The sequence below is a fragment of the Pongo abelii genome, chromosome 12, assembly GCF_028885655.2.
Source record: "Pongo abelii isolate AG06213 chromosome 12, NHGRI_mPonAbe1-v2.0_pri, whole genome shotgun sequence".
In the NCBI taxonomy this organism is placed as follows: domain Eukaryota; kingdom Metazoa; phylum Chordata; class Mammalia; order Primates; family Hominidae; genus Pongo; species Pongo abelii.
The window spans coordinates 99,299,737-99,316,000 of NC_071997.2; the positions used below are offsets into that span (position 1 = coordinate 99,299,737).

Consider the following 16,264-nt stretch of genomic DNA (forward strand, 5'->3'; position numbering starts at 1 on the left):
AATGGAGTGCTATTTAGCCTTAAAGAATAGGAAAATTCTGTAATTTGCAACAACATGGACAAACCTGGAGACTATTATGCTAAGTGAAATAAGCCAGACACAGAAAGACAAGTTCTGCAGGATCTCATTTTTTTTGGAATCTAAAAAAGTTGAACTCAGTAACACAGAGTAGAATGAGGGTTGCAAGGGGCTGGGAAGAGGTGAGAATGAGGAGGTTTTGATCAAAGGGTACAAAATTTCAGTTTGACAAGATGTATGAGTTCTATCGTACAGCATGGTGACTGTAGTTAATAATATTGTGTTGTATACTTGAAAATTGCTAAGAGGGTGTATCTTAAATGTTCTCACCACAAAAACAATGATCGGTATATGAGGTGATAAGTATGTTAAATAGCTGATTTGATCTTTTTGTAATGTATACATATATCAAAACATCATGTTTTACATCACCAATATATACAATTTTAGTTTGTCAATATCTTAATAAAGCTTGGGGGCTGGAAATAACGATAAGAAAAGCAAATCTCTAGTCCCTATTGAGTCTTCCAAAGACCCTAGTCCCAAGTGACAACTGACTGCAGCCTCACAAATGAAACTCCTTAATCTGACCTTCTCCTGAATTTCTGGCCCATAGAAATCATGTGAGGTAATAAATGATTACGGTTGTTTAAAGGCACTTAGTTTTGGAATGATTTGTTACACAGAACTAAGTAATAAAATATCTTTCTTATCTTTACTAAAATGCATAATGGGCAAATATACAAAAGTTTGCATTTTGTATTTACTATATATCATAAATATTTTCACTGTATTAAATATTCCTTTTTCTTTTTGGAGACGGAGTCTCATACTATCACCAGGCTGGAGTGCAGTGGTGTAATCTCGGCTCACTGCAACCTCTGCCTCTCAGGTTCAAGCATTTCTCCTGCCTCAGCCTCCCTAGCAGCTGGGACTACAGGCGTGCACTACCACGCCCAGCTAATTTTTGTATTTTTAGTAGAGATGAGGTTTCACCATGTTGGCCAGAATGGTCTCAATCTCCTGACCTCATGGTCCACCCCCCTTGGCCTCCCAAAGTGCTGGGATTACAGGTGTGAGCCACCACGCCCAGCCTAAATATTATTAAATATTCCAATGTCATCAAATATTCTGTTGTATGTCATCAAACATGGTTTTTTCTAGATGCCTGCACAATATTCTATGCTATCTACATAGTATAATGTATTATGCCTTAAAAGTAGATGTCTGAAAAAGTAATGTCTCAATTGCAACGATGAAAGGTTGGTTGAGAAAAAACATACATGCATATATATGCAAGGTAACTCTGCATACTTTGTTAATACTTTCATTCATTCATTCATTCACCAAATTTAAGATTAGGAAGTTGGTATGTGTCATGCACCTGATCTTATGTCTGGTAATCTAGGAGAGGTAGAAATGATTAAGACATTGTTTAAGGTCTCAATTCACACTTGCACAGCACTTGGCTTTTGTCTAAACCTGCTTAAAGCCCCAAACAGAGAGTAATCATGTTATACCTGGTATGCATAATTTGAAAAACATGTCTAATCTCTACCACATGTAAATTTGTGTCCTAATGAATCTCATTACAACAAATGATACAAAATATTACTTAAACATTTATTATATGTAAGGTTATATCTGGTTCCCAGAGGGATTTCTTTAAAATAGGTTTATTGAAACATAATTCACATAGCATACAATTCACTGGGTTTTGCTATATTATATAGTTAATTTTTAAATTGTAATAAAATATATATAACATAAATTTGCTATTTTGACCATTTTTACATGTACTATTCAGTAGTATTAATTACATTCACAGTGTTGTGCAATCATCACCACTATTTGCAAAACTTTTTTATCACACCAAACAGAAACTTTACAACTATTAAGAAATAATTCTCTATTCTCCCTTCTCCCCCAGCCCCCAGCCACCTCTAATCTACTTTCTGTTTCTATGAATCTGCATATTGTAGATATTTCACATAAGTGGAATCATATAATATTGGTTCTTTTGTGTCTGGATTATTTCACTTAGCATGATGTTTTCAAGGTACATTCATATTTTAGCATGTATGAGAACTTCATTCCTTTTTGTGGCTGAATAATTTCCCATTGCATGTCTACGCCACATTTTGTTTATCTCTTCGTCTGTTGATAGACATGTGGGTTGTGTCTGGTTGTGTCTGCCTTTCAGCTATTATAAATAATGCTGTTATGAACATTAGTGTACCACAGAGAGATTTTTTTTAAAGCACAAAATAAGGCCTAGACATGAAGGAATTTATAATTAGGTTGTTGAGAGAAGAAACTCTTGGAAAATTAACCACAGAGGCAAATAGTAGTTGAATAAATTAAAGAAACACCACCAGACATGGGATTAAATATATAAGAAAGTATTTATATAGTATTACAGTTTATAAATGTTATAGCATTTCTGAAGAGGGCAAATTCACTCAAGACTGGTGACAGCTTCATCATCAAAGGAGGAAGAAGAAAAATGTTGTTCACTTCATCATTTACAAAGTTTCTGACATCACAGTTTCAGTGGGGTTGAAAACAGGCGATCAGATTTTATGTGTTTAAAATCTGAAAGAGAAGTGAGAAAATAAAGGTGGTATGTGATGGAATACTCACTGAGAATTTTGGCAGTGAAATCAGAGAATCCAAATGGGTCATCAGAGGGGTGCCGCAGGTTCAGGTAGATTGGGTGTAGTTTCCATGGCAAAAAAGAGATATGGATGTTTTAAAAGAAAATATCCTAGAAACAAAAGAAATTGAGAGAAGACATTGAAGAAGGATGCATTCGTTGACCAGAAGGTGGGGAGACAGTTTCAGATAGAAAACACAGACATGGGCTGGGCGCGGTGGCTCACGCCTGTAATCCCAGCACTTTGGGAGGCCAAGGCGATCGGATCACTTGATATCAGGAGTTCAAGGCCAATATGGTGAAATCTCGTCTCTACTAGTACAAAAAATTAGCCAGGCATGGTGGTGCACGCCTGTAATCACAGGTACTCAGGAGGCTGAGGCAGGAGAATGGTTTGAATTCAGGAGGCGAAGGTTGCAGTGAGCCAAGATCGGACCACTGCACTCCAGCCTGGGTGACCGAGTGAAACTCTGTCTCAAAAAAAAAAAAAAAAATGTGCACACTCCAATGTTGGGGCACCTCTTTGAGTAGCATGTGGCACAACTACCCAATGTTTTTTTTGTCAGAGGGCCTCCATTACCAAAGAAACAGCCCTAGTTCCCAGCAGAAGAAATAAGAGAGTGTTCCAGAACAGTCTGTCCCCCTGGCCCAGCCTCCTGTTCCTTGGGCTACATACATAATCTCAACTCATTTGTAGGTCCCTGATTCTCACTGTTTTGTGAAATCAACCAGTGGGACCACTCAACCCAGATTTCTTGACCTTCCCTGAAGGCCCATTCGTGCCTGACTTGGTCACTGCTTCCCCCCCATTTTTTTTTTTTTTTTTTGAGACGGAGTCTCGGTCTGTCACCCAGGCTGGAGTGTAGGTTCACGACATTCTCCTGCCTCCGCCTCCCGAGTAGCTGACACTACAGGCACCTGCCACCAACACCCAGCTAATTTTTTGTATTTTTAGCAGAGACAGGGTTTCACCGTGTTAGCCAGGATGGTTTCCATCTCCTGACCTCGTGATGCGCCCGCCTTGGACTCCCAAAGTGCTGGGATTACAGGTGTGAGCCACCGCACCTGGCCCAGTCCTTCCTCATTTTCTAGTGATTATTTTTTTTCAATGGTGGTCTCTGCAGGATCCAACAGTTAATGGCACTCACCAAGAGATTTTTCTTTAACTGACTCAGAAATTTGTATGTGAAGGCTAATTGCACACATTCCCTCCCTTCCTTTTCCCCATCCTAGAGGCTGTTGAGGATCATTTCTTGAAGCTCAGTCCTCTGGTCTTCCCCACCCTTTCTCCCAGGAGAACTGAACAATCATGTACAATTCTCATCTGCCTGCATATTTAATTCTAACCATTCTCTTTACTTTCCTCTCTTCTACTTCTTAGCCAAGTGTTACTTCACAAAAATCTCACCCTATTTGGGAACCAAAAAAAAAATCCAAAAAATTTCCCAAAAAAATTGCCCTACTTGGGCCAGGTGTGGTGGCTCACGCCTGTAATCCCAGCACTTTGGGAGGCCGAGGCGGGTGGATCACAAGGTCAGGAGATCGAGACCATCCTGGCTAACATGGTGAAACCCCATCTCCACTAAAAATACAAAAAAAAATAGCCTGGCGTGGTGGCGGGTGCCTGTAGTCCCAGCTACTCAGGAGGCTGAGGCAGGAGAATGACGTGAACCCGGAAGGCAGAGCTTGCAGTGAGCCGAGATTGCACCACTGCACTCCAGCCTGGGTGACAGAGCGAGACTCCATCTCAAAAACAAAACAAACAAACAAACAAACAAACAAAATTACCCTATTTGGGAACCAACAAAAAAGTATGGCTACACATTAACAGCAGCGCTAGTCGTACTTTGTCCTTCAGGAAAAGGCAAGCACAAAGTTTAACAGTAAAATTAGACATAAAAGCCTAAAAAAGGTCTCTCTACCTAAGGGTCACTTAGATAAGGCAGTCCCCTTTAAAAACAAGAATTCCATCTACTTCCTCAGTTTTCTTTAGTAAATTTGCTTTTCCTCCAATATTAAGAAACAAGATAAATATGATTTATCTCTTATGCTTGTCTGTGACTCCAGTACAGCACTTGGCACTTCCTGGATTCTTTACTAGTGTTTGTTGCTTTGAATTCAAGGTGGTTTTGTTGATCCAGTATACACTTTTTCTGTTTGGTTAATTAACATATTATTAATATATTAATGTGATATAATTATTAGCATATTAATATATCATATAATGTATTAATGTAGAAATAATACATTAATAGTTAGATTTCATTGAATGATTTAAAATGCATACATATTTAGAATAAATAATATAATATAAATACGTTGTAATAATTTCGTTGTAGATACGTGGCATTTTAGGTGCAGTATGCAGTCACTATTTATAAGTTTGTTTCTATGCAGAAAATGTAAAGTGAATTCAGAGGGCCAAAAAAATTATTAAAAACAAACTTTTGGACCATTACCAATTTGTAAATCGTGCAATGAATGGTCATTATTTATATATGTCTTTAACTTTTATTTTGATTTCAGAATTTTCTGACTGGTTAAACTCTAGTTTCATAACCAAACCCTCATGGAATAAGACAAGAACCAAAAATATGATCATTCCAGTTGGCTGCAACTCATTGACAGGATTTCAGAGACCTATGTTTCGAAGTCTCTGCCATTGGTGGGGCCATAAGAACCTACAGTGTCTTCTGATTTTATCCACTTCCACTAGTTCTATTTTTGTATCTCCGTATTTAGCACGCAGAAGCTATCTTTATCACCCCAGCTGACTGGCATGAGAGTCCCCAAGGCATAGTAGTTATAGAAGATTATTATAGCATACTTCCTATCCTTCAAATAAGAAAATGCAAAATGCAGAAAAGACATCAGCAAGTGGTCACAATGTTGGAAGTATGTGCGTGCGTGCATGTGCACTTGCGTGTGTTTTCATTGCTAAAGATTTATTTCTTTGTACTAAGTTGTAGGCACTATTAGGAGCATAATGTCTATAATGGTTTTTGGAACTCAATTTTAGGCTGTGTAATTGAATCTATTCCTATGTCTAAATTGACTTGAAAACATTGTGATAAAGTCTTTTACAAGCATATCATCCAGATTTCAAATTTGGATAATGTTTAAAAAAAAACTTCTATTGCCCTAATTCTCAACTGAGGAATCCATAGTTACCCAGCCCAGGTGAAGAGCTGAATCATTCTAATAAGCCAAATCTCCAAAACTGCCAGTCCTTGGCTTGCTATTCAACTATTCAGTTTTACTTGATATAGAATGTTCAGCTCAATGTTTCAGAATGGAGATGACTGTGAGTACAGAAAAGGTAGCAATACCTCATAGTCTAAATTTCACAATACTTATGTAGCTGTGGGTGGCACCGTAGCTCTTCTGTTTAGATTTGCACTGTCTTATACAGTAGCCACTAGGCACCTGAAGCTATCAACTTGAAATGAGGCTAGTCTGAGTTGAGACATGCAGTAAGCATAAAATACACACTGGGTTTCAAAGACTTATTACAAAAAGGGAATATAAAATGTTTTATTAGTGGTTTTTTATATTGGGTACATGTTGAAATGTTATCTTGGATATATTTGGTTAAATCAACTATATTATTATTATTATTTTAGAAAGGGTCTTGCTGTTGCCCATGCTGGAGTGCAGTGAGTGGTGCAATCATAGTTCACTGCATCCTCGAACTACTGGGCTCAAGCAATCCTCTCACCTCAATCCCCTGAGTAGCTAGGACTACAGGCATGCACCACCATGCCCAGCTAATGTTTAAAATTTTTTTTTGTAGAGACAGGGTCTTGCCATGCTGCCCAGGCTGTTCTTGAAATCCTGACCTCAAGCAATCCTCCCACCTTTGCCTCCCAAAACACTGGGATTACAGGTGTGAGGCACTATGATATTAAAATTCATTTTATCTGTTTCTTTTTATTTTTTAAAATGTGGCCACTAGAAAATGTAAAATGAACTATGTAGGTCACATTAGTGGCTCACATTTTATTTATATTTTATTTTTTATTTTACTTTATTTTTTAAATTTTTTTGAGACAGGGTCTTACTTTGTTGCCCTGGCTGGAGTGCAGTGGTGTGATCATAGCTCACTGTAGACTTGAACAACTGGGCTCAAACCATGTTGCCAACTCAGCCTCCTGAATATCTAGGACTATAAGCATGTACCACCATGCCCAGCTATTTTTTTTTTTTTTTTTTTTTTGAGACAGGATCTCACTATGTTGCCCAGGCTGGTCACCTGGGTTCAAGTGATCTTCCAGCCTCTGCCACCCAAACTGTTGGGATTACAGGTATGTATTTCTACAGGACTGTGCTGTAGGGTGTTCCATAATAAATAGTAAGAGCAGTAAGTAGTCTTTAAAACTGGAAGTCAGAGCTGCTGCCGAATTTTACTCCACATCAGGCTAACCAGAGAAGAGTATGACTTGGAGTGATGTAACAGCCCACGCACGTTTAATTTCCCCATCCAAAGAATTCTAGTAATACCCAACAAGACAACTATGAACACAGGCCGCTAAGAGAAATAAGTAAATGTTACCACAGCATAATACCTACCTTACTTAACTGTTTCCTAATTGATAACACATCCCTCATTTTCATCTAAGGGATGTGCCCATTTCATGGAAACTAGATATTGAATCATTAATTCACTTGTTTTGAGTTTTTGTTGTTTTATTCTCCTGCCCATTGCTATTAAAATGAAGACTAGGGACAATTTAAAAAACAGAAACATGAATTTGCTATTTATAAATGTAATAGAAAGTAACACTTTTAAGATTCTATGTCTGGGCAACAGGGAGTTATTCAGAGGCAAGAAAAGTCGCAGCAATATCGCTGTGCATTTTACTAGCTATGCACACAGGGAGGCGTTCACACTGACCTTGAATATTAATAAACATAAAAAGTTCAGCACTAAATCCCTGTTGTGAGATTACCGGATTACTGAATTAAAAACACATTGGAAGTCATTGCTGCCAGCAAAGAATTGTGTAACTGCTGGTAAAAAAGAAAAAAATAAAACAATAGTGATTTCAGGAGTAGACTGAGAACAAAACAATAATATCTTTGTAATGTTCTGAAATCGCTTCATGAATAAAGCTGAGACGGGCTCCCCTGCATTTCCCAGTTTGATTTGCTGACCATCTTGTCTGCCCATAATTGTTTTCTGCCATTCATTTCCTCCAATTGTCAATTATTACTAAAACAATTATGAAAAAAGTGCATGTCTTTGTTTCCTGTTGCTGATGAATGCAGTGAAGTCATAGAACAGGCCAGTGCATCATAATCTTTTCCATTACAATGGATTATGCTGTCACAAACAGGATATAGCCCTTTACTTGGAGGAGAAGCCGTCAATGCCACTGAATTAGCACAAACATATTGTCAGCAATGACAGCAAGAAATCAGAACAGAGACTTAGCTTTGTACATTTTGAAAACATACTGGGTTTTGTTCCTGATTATAAAAGTAGTACATGCTTATTTATCCTGGAGACAAAGTAGAAAATCAAAATCACCGTTACCCCACCAACCAGAAATTTTTTTTCGAGACGTAGTCTTGCTCTGTCACCCAGGCTGGAGTACAGTGGCGCGATCTTGGCTCACTGCAACCTCGCCTCTTGGGTTCAAGCGATTCTCCCGTGTTAGCCTCCTGAGTAGCTGGGACTACAGGCACGTGCCACCATGCCTGGCTAATTTTTGTATTTTCAGTAGAGACGGAGTTTCACCATATTGGCCAGGCTAAGAAATTTCTATTGTTAACAGTTGGTGTATGACTTTTTAGCTCTTACTTCTTTTTTCATATGTTCATATATATTTTTTAAGCAAATGGGGTCACACTATATATATAATTTTGTAGATTTCTTACATTCACCGAATGTAAGTGCAAATGTTCACTTAACATTTACTATGAACAGTTTCCAATGTCATTAAATATTATAATGTAATTTAATGGCTGTATAAAATTTCATATTGTGGAATGTTATTTAATAATTCCCTTTATATTTAGGTTAGTTACAAAATGTATCTGTTATGAATAGATAGAGTCTTTTACACATACATTATTGTCTGAATTTATGATGTTTTTAAAAATAGATCCCTAAAAGATAGACTTTTTGCTTTTTACTAAAAAAAAATTGTGTATTTTGAAGTAAATATTTAGAATCAAAGGTCTAGGAAATCTTAATAAAAAGGCACGTATGTGCATTTAAAATTTAGTAGCCAAACATATGAGCCTACCTAAAATGGTAAACAAGGTGAAGTATTTTTAATGATTAGAAAGTTTAAGATAAATCTAAAACTGTTCTATTCAAAATGCCTTTCAGGCCAACAAGCTGTAAGGGTGTATGTAATTCCATGGAGTCTTCTTCCAGAATTTCCTAGCACAACTAGCCTTCTTGAATTTGCTATTTAGAGATTCCTAAGGAGCTTGCTTCTAGTGCCTGGCTCTGCTGTCTCTGGGCTGAACGTTGTTTTCCAGTGTTGCCACTAGAGGGCAGCCAGGGACAAGGAGAGGAGGTTGACACCTTTGGTCTTGTTTTCTCTTCAGCATAACCTTTTTCTAAAAATTGCACGATCTCATTTATATGTGGAATATTTTTTAAACCCTAAAACACAGAGATACAGAATGAAACAGTGGTCACTAAGGGTGGGAGGAGGGGGGAAAGGGAAATGGGGACATATAGGTCAAAGGATACAAAATAGCAGACACTAAAGAACAAGTTTGGAGGTTGGGTGCCGTGGCTCACGCCTGTAATCTCAAAACTTCAGGAGGCTGAGGCAGGAGGATCACTTGAGGTCAGGAGTTCAAGACCAACTTGGCAACATGGTGAAACCCTGTTTCTACTAAAAAATACAAAAATTAGTGGGTGCAGTGGCGTGTTCCTGCAGTCCCAGCTATTTGGGAGGCCGAGGCACAAGGATCACTTGAGCCCTGGAGATGGAGGCTGCAGCAAGCAGAGGTTGTGCCACTGCATTCCAGCCTGGGTGATAGAGGGGGACCCTGTCTTGAAGAAGGAAAAAAAAAAAAAAAACAAGTTTGGAGATCTAATGTCCAACCTCAAGATGAAATTTAATAAAATTGTATTGTAATTGTATTAGGGATTTTGTAAAATAAGTATGTTTTAGCCATGCATGTCACACAAAAAAGTAACTATGTGAGATTATAGATTCTTCATCATAATCTTTATTTCACCAGATAACCAAGGGAAAATTAAAAATGAGCCACTAAGGGGAAAAACGATTCAGGAGGTTAATAAATAAGGAAAACCTCTGGGTATAAATGATTTCCATTTTCTCAGAGTAACCAAAAGATGGAGAATTCTACGAGGGCCATCAAAGTTAGGAACAATAGAAGACCTGGAACCTGGCTAAAAACTGGGTTCTAGCATGAGCAACTGGCGCCCTTAGCTCTTTGCAGATGGAGAAAGTGAATCTAGAGCCAGAGGCTCAACATTCTGTATATGAGTCTCAGTTGTGAGGGCTTTGGCCCCTACACATGGTGGTTCCATTTTGCATCTGCCTCTCATTAATGATGTGATCATGGACATGTTACTTATCTCTCTGACCTCACTTTTCTCAGCTACTAAATGTGGCTGGCAATGGAGCCTGCCGATAGATGGTTGCAGAGGCAAAAGGAGATAATGGAGATAAAAGGCTTGACATAGAGTAAGTGCTCAATAAATGTTGTCGTTTTTATTTCCAGTTCTCACCTCCCTCCTAAGCTGTTTTCCATTCTCAGCTGTTCGCTTACTATTTCTATCTGACTATTCCATCATTCCCTCAAATTTCCCATGTTTGAAACCAAAATCCTCATCCCTCTCACTAACTCCCTGACCTGCTGCTGTCTCTTTGGCCATTTCTTTGAATGGAGCCATAAAACATAACATCCTCTTGAACACATTCTCTCCTCCTATAACCATACCCAATTAGTTTGCAAAACGCATCAATTTGTTCTCAGATGTGTCTCCATTGGGCTTCTTTCTCTCTGTCTTCATCAGAACCCAGGCCTCGGTGCCCAGATCTCTCCCCCAGCAAGTTCTGCCTCCAACCAGCAGATCTTATGCACGCCATTTACCTTTTCAAAACTTCTCATTGGCCCCAGGTGTCTTTAAATTCTTGACTCCTTAGTTCACCATTAAAGTCCCACCACCTTCTGAACCCAGCCTCCTCCAGGCACTTCCTTCCTGCTCCATAGGCTCATTCCCTCTGCTGCTGTCAAGCTGGCTGACTCTCAGTTCCCTTGAAGAGTTGCCAGATTTGGGAAATCAGAATACAGTGCCCCCAGCTAAGTGTGAGTTTCTGATAAACAACAAATAATATTTTCGTATAAGTAGGTCCCATGCACTAAGTCTCATACACAGTTATGCAGTAGGGCACACTTAGACTAAAAAAGTGTTTGTTGTTTATCTGAAATTCACATTGAACTGGGCATCCTGTATTTCATCTGACAGCCCTATTCCCTGGGCACAGGAAAGCCATTCCTGTCTCTGCTCATACTCACAGCTCCATTCTCATCTTAGATGTCCTCATCTCCCTCATCCATCAGATCTCCTCCCGCTTACCAAGACCCAACTCAGCCTCAGGCCTCCATGAAGCCCGTCTGGATCAGGTCTTCCTTAGGTGGCACTCATTATCTACATCATTAATTTGGCTCCACATATAGGATGCTTTGTGTCCTGTATACTTCCCTTTTTTCAACTTAACATTGAGTTTTTCAAGGACAGACATTATATTGTAAGTTAGAAAACTTAATAAATTGGTGTTCGTGGTGTGGTGCTGCTTGTAGACCTGTGATACAGGATGAGACAGTAGGAGAAAACTCTCCAAAAGCCAATTGTCTGAATTTAAGGTGCCTGTAAATACACAAGAATCAACGTGCAATACCCCCTCTACCCCAGCCAGCATCAGGCCAGATGGCAGGTCGGTGTAGTTTCCCATCTGAAGAAGAAGACCTTGGCATGCTTCTCCTATATCCCTCTTCAACACATCCCCCAAGTTGCACATTGTATTTGGTGACATCTGAATTTCTTGCTGCTTCACATGGTCTCTTCAGTAACCTGATTTTACTTGTATTTAAATGTGAAGGCCAGGGTTGGCTCTATTATGTAAACTGTAAACACATGGTGATTGTAGGAGTTATTCTGGAAATAAGGCAATACATTTCTATGTAATTAATTAAAAAGCTAAAAAATTGATAATTTTTTTCAAAATTAGCTAACTCTAACTTAAAATGTTCTCAGCAACTTGTAGATACATAAAACAATCTGTAGGACTACTGTAGAACTATTAAGCAGTTTCTAAGAACCGTATTTTAAATACCTGGCATTTCATGAATACATTTTTTTTTTTTTTGGCGATGGAGTCTCACTCCATTGCCCAGGCTGGAGTGCAGTGGTGCGATCCCGGCTCACTGCAACCTCCACCTCCTGGGTTCAAGTGATTCTTTTGCCTCAGCCTCCCGAGTAGCAAGGATTACAGGCATGTGCCACCATGCCCAGCTAATTTTGTATATTTAGTAGAGACGGGGTTTCACCCTGTTAGCCAGGCTGATCTCAAATTCCCGACCTCAGGTGATCCACCAGCCTCGGTCTCCCAAAGTGCTGGGATTACAGGCGTGAGCCACCGCACCTGGCCTCATGAATACATTTATAAATCTATGGTCATCTGGAAACCAATGACCAGCAATGAGCCTTTTACAAGTGAAAAAATATATTCTTGAAATAATGCATCTAACTCATAATTTTATCTTTCCTAAACCTTACATACAGTTAAAACATTTTCATTCTCATAATGTAAACATGTGAATGTGTCAAATGTGAACGTTGTTTTGAAACTTTAAGGGAAATGAGTTCAACATGATCAGAAATCAGAATTGCTGTAAGCAACATTGCTGTAATTAGAGCCATGTGGCGTGGCAATTAATTAAGTCACCTTAGATTCCACTCTGTGGAAGATCCAAAGTGGACTCAGAACTGACTTTGCAGCACTGGAATGTCCTGAAAATAAATGCTGAGGGTTTGTTTATTTGTTTCTTCAGATCTATCACATTTATTCAGATTAATTTCATTTCCCTCTCTTTTTTTTTTTTTTTTTTTTTTACCACTTAAGTTCAGCTAAAAAATCATGCTCTTTCTATTCAAACATATTATACTTTCTAACAGTTTCCATGGAATTATAATTTTCTAATCAGTAAAAAATAACCCTTAAATTCTCCCAGGAAAGAAGACGGCCAGTGGGATCCACACTGAGCCAGAGCCGAGTCCTGGCCTCCTGTGCCGGTTCTAGCTGGTTCTGCTTTTCTGGCTTCCAGCTTTGCTATCTTCTTGGGACAGATTCTAAACATCTCAATCTCAAACAGGGATAGGGCGAAAGAAATAACAGCCACACATTTCCTTCTGCTCTTCCTTTTCAATAATCCACCAGAACCATATTCCTCTGTTAGTCATTGTGGTAACATTAATCAAGTTACTCCAAGACACAAATGTGGTTATTATCAGCAGCGGATGCAAATATGGTGCATCATTTAAACAAATGTGCTTGTTTAATGGCAAAGAATGTTAAAAGAATTTGGAATGTCCCTAGTAGCTTTCCAAGTTTTTGTGGGCAACATCAACTGTTCTTGGATTTAATCCATTTCCTTTCAACCTTACCACTTCCAAACCCAGTGACATTTTTCAAGGTACTCAAAACATAATGAACGAATGTTTGGAAATAATAATTTAAATCTACATAACTACTATGAACACTTTATATCACTGGAAACTATTCAGTGCTGTTTTTTGTGGTTCTAGAAGATTCTCCATTTTCTGAAAAATGAATGTTCAAGAGAAAAAACCTGCATTAAGATTTTTTTATCTTCGCTTAATTTTATACAAAATTTAAATTTTATATATAACTTTTATACAATTGTCCATTTCTGCTTGAAGGCCTATTTATTAAAAGTATTCTAAACTATTACTGATCAAAGAAATTGTAGGTGGATTATTAATCAGCAATTTGAAAAGGGCAGACAAGCAGACAAATATCAAAAATATATTTTTAAAGGTGATCATTAATGAAATTATTTATACTATCTAAACCCCTGATAATAATGAAACTGAAGAAAGTTTCTAAAGTTATTGTCAAGAAACAACTTTTTAAAATATTTATTGTAAAAAACTGAAGATGTCATAACCGAGGCTGATTTCTACATTTCTTCAGAGATATGAGCAAAGCATATTGAAAAGTTACATGAGGATTGGACCTCAAATCATATCCATTGTCTGTGGCTAATATCCATAGTTCATGAAGTGCATTAAGACGCAACAACAGACAGATTTTTAAATGACACTTACCTTTGCAGAACTGCAATAATGTTCATCCCTATAGTGAATCGTCTTTTTCTTTCCACTTCATCACCTCTAGCAAGTTTCTCTTCAACATGCCTAAACACCTAGAATTCCTATTCTGTCTTCTAAAATGCTGTCATCACCTCCATTGCCCAAATCTAGTTCAAAAGTGAGGAGAGAAAAAAAATTGAAATTTGCAAGCTGTTTATGCCTAACAACAACATTGAAGCTGCTAAGCTTTGAGCTCAATGAATTAAAGGTTGTTTGGCTAAATGGCAGGCAGACTTCCTCCTATTCTTTCCGAACTTAGTTTTCCTGCCTCCAGTGGAGCTTTTTCCTTTCCTGGGCTATAAATAGGCTGGTCGTAAGAGTGCTGAGGAAAGAAGAAGGCAGGAAATGTATTTGATTTCAGAAAGCAACCTTAGGTATATGAGTGCATGTGTGTTTCTTTCAAATGAATACCAACAAACAAACTAAAAATTTGGCCTCAAATAATTCAGTTTTGGTCTGTGCACCATATCAACATTTTCTTTAATTTCCTATGGTCTCAGTTTTACTATAAGTTTTCATATCCTATAGATATTTAAATATGGTTGATTCTTCAAGTTGGGAGTGTATGTCTGGAATGAAGGGACAGTTTAATTTGTGACATAAATATTTTTTGCTTTTTCAAATATTATACTGTGTATGCCATGCCTTAAAAACATTAATTTTAAAGACAATTTTTAAAACTGTTATTACTTAAGATCCTTCATATAATTCTATTCGATGTCTATGTATTGATTTGTTATCTAACAGTCATCTATTTATCTGTCACCTCCCTCCCTTACTCTGTCATTCTACACTTACTGTCTGTCAACAGTGTTTGTTTTAGCCACCCAGTAAGTGTTTGTTTTAGCTGCTCTTTACGTGGGTAACACTTTGAGAAGAAGCACAAGGAATTTCTCCATAGGAGGGGCTACTTAAAGAGTGGTCCAAGGACCGGCCGGGCGCGGTGGCTCACGCCTATAATCCCAGCATTTTGGGAGGCCAAGGTGGGCGAATCAAGAGGTCAAGAGATGGAGACCATCCTGGCCAACATGGTGAAACCCCGACTCTACTAAAAATACAAAAATTAGCTGGGCGTGGTGGCATGCGCCTGCAATCCCAGCTACTTGGGAGGCTGAGGCAGGAGAATGGCGTGAACCCAGGAGGAGGAGGTTGCAGTGGGCTGAGATCGTGCCACTGCACTCTAGTCTGGCAACAGAGCAAGACTCCGTCTAAAAAAATTTTTAAAAATTTTTTTAAAAAAAAGGACCAAAAAAAAGTGGTCCAAGGACCAGTAGCATCAGCAGCCCTGGATCAGAATCTCTGGGGCTGGGGCTCAGATGATTAACTTCAGGTGATTCTGATGCTCACTAAATAGGGGAAACATGGGTCTACATAATTACTTTGTGTGCATGTTTATTAATATCCCTTCAAAAAGGAATTTAAGAGTAGATTTTTTTAATGTAAGAATCAGAAAATAATTTATATGCTTTTTATGCTGGTAACCTCCATCTAGATGACTAGAAGAGTTTTTAGATCTAATGTTAAGAAGACACACTAATTTCCTAATTACTTGGAGAAGCTACCTAATGTGAGGCAAAAGCAGTGGAAAAAACAAAAGGATACTATTTAAGAGAGAGACAATAGCACTCACACATGGTGAATAGTCATCATACACATAGATAAATTCTAAGCAAATTTTACTAACACCTATATCTGAAAATTATAAGTTGTCTGAAATAAAACCAAAGTAAACAGTGAAGAAATGAAGCTTCTAATGGAAATACAATGTCCCAGCCCCCACTTTTTTTGTTTGTTTGTTTGAGACAGAGTCTTGCTCTGTCGCCCAGGCTGGAGTGCAGTGGCGTGATCTTGGCTCACTGCAACCTCCGCCTCCCAGGTTCAAGCAATTCTCCTGCCTCAGCCTCCCAAGTAGCTGGGATTACAGGCATGTACCACCACGCCCGGCTAATTTTTGTATTTTCAGTAGATATGGAGTTTCACCATGTTGGCCAGGCTGGTCCTGAACTCCTGACCTCAGGTGTTCCACCCGCCTCGGCCTCCCCAAGTGCTGAGATTACAGGCGTGAGCCACTGCGCCCGGCCCCCAGCCCCTATTTTTGTTTAGTGATTTGATTATTGTTTTGAAATCCAGCCATTTCTTGTCCACGCTTGGGTTTCATACTAGGCCCCCGTATAATAGAAGCAATAGGTTGAACAATG

At 38.5% G+C, this 16,264-nt stretch overlaps 1 protein-coding gene across 1 annotated transcript in view; it reads right to left on the minus strand.

Moving 5' to 3' along the window:
• The window catches only part of RASGRP3 (RAS guanyl releasing protein 3), a 126,519-nt gene extending 112,279 nt beyond the window's left edge, over nucleotides 1–14,240 (minus strand). The window contains 2 exon segments of the mRNA NM_001131374.1: nucleotides 2,661–2,785; nucleotides 14,022–14,240. The gene's annotated coding sequence lies outside the window, so the exon portion shown is untranslated.
• Between the last annotated feature and the right edge of the window lie 2,024 nt (nucleotides 14,241–16,264).